This window comes from Ananas comosus, unplaced genomic scaffold (genome assembly GCF_001540865.1).
Source record: "Ananas comosus cultivar F153 unplaced genomic scaffold, ASM154086v1, whole genome shotgun sequence".
In the NCBI taxonomy this organism is placed as follows: Eukaryota; Viridiplantae; Streptophyta; class Magnoliopsida; order Poales; family Bromeliaceae; genus Ananas; species Ananas comosus.
Genome location: NW_017892062.1, coordinates 1 through 3,231, shown reverse-complemented (window position 1 = coordinate 3,231; position 3,231 = coordinate 1). Strand labels below are relative to the sequence as shown.

General features: G+C 46.3%; 1 long non-coding RNA gene across 1 annotated transcript; it reads left to right on the top strand.

The window, feature by feature from the left end:
• The first annotated feature begins 1,376 nt into the window (after positions 1-1,376).
• Positions 1,377-3,221, top strand: LOC109705293. Its single transcript, XR_002214687.1, has 3 exons — positions 1,377-2,067; positions 2,185-2,249; positions 2,914-3,221. It is a non-coding gene; the product is annotated as an uncharacterized LOC109705293 (long non-coding RNA).
• The last annotated feature ends 10 nt before the right edge of the window (positions 3,222-3,231 follow it).

Below are 3,231 nucleotides of genomic sequence, written 5' to 3'. Positions count from 1 at the left end.
CCTTCTTTTCCCGAACGGAGTAGTAAATTTAGGGTTTCTCCCCTCCCCACCTTCGAAACAAGCTCCGATAATGGCGATCATGGCCCAGTCGCCGGACATTCTCGGGGAGCGCCATTCCGGCCAGGACTTCCGCACCCAGAACGGTACACGAGCGCTTGTCCCAGATCCTCTCCGATCACTCCAAATTCGTGGGATCTCTCATAGATTAACCCTTCATTTTGCGCTCTCTCTCTTGTTTTGATTGTGTGTTGTAGTGATGGCGTGCCAAGCTGTCGCCAACATCGTGAGTCGTCACTGGGACCCGTCGGTCTCGACAAGGTATAAGAAGGAAAAGAATTTTCTTTTTTACTTCAAATTATTTGATTTAGACCGTGCTTTGCAAAGATTGGTGTTTTTAGGGCATGTGTCGCTTGGCTTCAAAAAAAAAAAAAAGAAGCTCATTTTAAATCTGAAAAAGCAGCACCTAAGTGTTTGGCAAAGAGAAATGACCTTTTAAACCCCGAAAGAAGAAGCCTGGATTCAGAGCTTCCGCGTTTCTGTTGCAGCAGAAAGCAACTGGGGAGTATGTTGATGAAAAAGCTGTTTGGGCCTTTCCAAGTAGCTTCACTTAATAGTGCTTCTGTAGAAGCCCCAATCAGGCCAAACAAGTTATTAGGATGCCGTAAAATTACACTTAAAGTGGTATAGAGAATGTGCAATAGGTTAGTTCCCATCTGGTTTTATAGTTTCCCTCAACTAGCTGTAATATCCCTGACCCGTCGCAACTCGCCTGTGATGAGGATTCGCTGAGGCGAGGAAGGCGACGGGGATGAGGGGGATTACTACTAGCGTTGCCGCCGCAATTCTGGTAAAACTCAGGTAAAGAATTAGGATAGAGATGAGAGAAGAGAAAAGAGATAGAGATAGAGATAGAGAATTAGGGATAGAGATTAGAGATAGAGATAGAGGAGAGTGGGATAAGAAATTGGGAGAGAAATAGTGGAGAAGAAGAAGGGTTTGGAGAAGAACTTTTGGGGGAGAAAATAGACTAATTCATTTCATTCATAATCCTGTTGTAATTACATTCTTGTATATATACTCTCTACAACTTAGTACTGAAATTAAAGTAAACTATCCAATGGGAGGCTAAACTGCAAAAGAGGTAAAAATGGGAATTCGGCTGGCTGGGCTGGAACTCGCTCGCGGACTGGGCCTTCGCTGGCTTGCTCGGTCCGAAATTGCATGATAAGCGGGTAAGCGGACGAACGGGTCGCGGGTCCGCCTTCTCCGCACTATCCATCATCCTGCGGATAGTGGGTTCGCCTTAAGCCTCCGCTCCGGAGATCTGCCAATCCGACCCGCAAGGCTTCCATCTTCCCCAAATCCTTAGATCCTGTCGAAACCTCCTTCTCCTTTCGCGTTCCTCCCATCTTCTCCACCGCCGCCGCCCCCGCCTGCGACGCCGGCGTCGACCTCAAGCGGGGCATGCTGATGGCGGCGTGAGCCGGCCGCCAAGTCTCCCAGAAGACGCTGTGGGTCTGGGTCGGCTTCTCGCGCTCGCGCCCGCGCCCGCAGCGCCGTCCTTCCTCGTCGTCCGCCGGAGTTTCGCCTGAGCGCCCTTCCCGCCGGTTCACCCTGCCGAGCTCGCTCCTTCACCAACCTGCTGCTGCCACTTTTATTCTCCATTTTAACTAGTAAAGTTGCGATTTTTACTACTTTTCTTCTACTAACTACCACTATTGCTTCTCTTCTTCTCCCCGGTTGTTATACTTACCTCCTCTCCTCTGTTACTACTACTACTACTAGTACTGCTTCAGGTCGTTACACTAGCCAATAAAAGTAGTTTAGTTGCCATCTGGTTTTATGTGCCACAGTTTACTAGGTTAGTTCCCCTCTGGTTTTGTAGGCTCCCCCTCTCCCTCTCTCCCGCCTCCCCCCTTTTCCCCTCGACTCCCTCTTTTCGAGTAGTAAATCTAGGGTTTCTCCCCTCCCCACCTTCGAAACAAGCTCCGGTGATGGCGATCACGGCCCAGTCGCCGGACATCCTCGGGGAGCGCCATTCCGGCCAGGACGTCCGCACCCAGAACGGTACGCGACCGCTTCTCCCAGACCCTCTCCGGTCACTCAGAATTCCTGGGATCTCTCATAGATTAACCCTTCATTTGCGCTTTCTCTCTTGCTTTGATTGTTTTTGGTGTGTTGTAGTGATGGCATGCCAAGCTGTCGCCAACATCGTGAAGTCGTCGCTCGGACCCGTCGGTCTTGACAAGGTATAAGAAGGAAAAGATTTTTATTTTTTACTTCAAATTATTTGATTTAGATCGTGCTTTGTAAATATTGGTGTTTTTAGGGCCTGTGTCGCTTGGCTTCAAACAAAAAAAAAAAAGAAGCTCAGTTTAAATCTGAAAAAGCAGTTGTTAAGTGTTTGGCGAAGAGAAATGACCTTTTAAACCCCGAAAGAAGAAGCCTGGATTCAGAGCTTCCGTGCTTCTGTTGCAGCAGAAAGCAACTGGGGAGTATGTTGAGGAAAAAGTTGTTTGGGCCTTTTCAAATAGCTTCACTTAATAGTGCTTCTGTAGAAGCTCCAGTCAGGCCAAACAAGTTATTAGGATGCCGTAAAATTGCACTTAAAGTGGTAGAGAGAATGTGTAATAGGGTTAGTTCCCATCTGGTTTTATAGTTTCCCTCAACTAGTCAATATAAGTTACCTATATAGCGATTTTTGGGAACTTGTAATGAGTGGGAACAACTAGGTTGGATGTGCTTAGTACGGCTTTCGGATCTGCAAAATGTATGAAGTTGAGGAATGGTTGTTTTTTTAAAATTTTTAAATATGGTAGTGCATAATTTGTTTGGTGTAGTCATAATCTTCAGTCAAACTCAACTGAGATTCCTGACTTGCCAATGCGTTATATGTGTTTGCCCATTTGATAGTGGCAAACGTACAAATGGAGTGATTTGCTGGTGCCCGTATCCATCGAGTTGATAGAAAGGCCTCAAGGATGATGCATGCGGATGCCAAAACTCTAGTCTCCATTATCATGTAGTGTTTTCCTTGTACTTTTGTTACATTTGGTATAAATGCTTCTATAGTCAAGATCTGTTGGACATCTTAGAGTACATCTGTTGATCGATTTAAATAGGCTGATGTGGCAACAAAGCGACCTTTCTAGACTAGAGTCCATATGAGTATATGAGGGACTGAGTTATCCTATTTATTGTGGGGAACCTATGCTTTAGCCCGAATAAAAC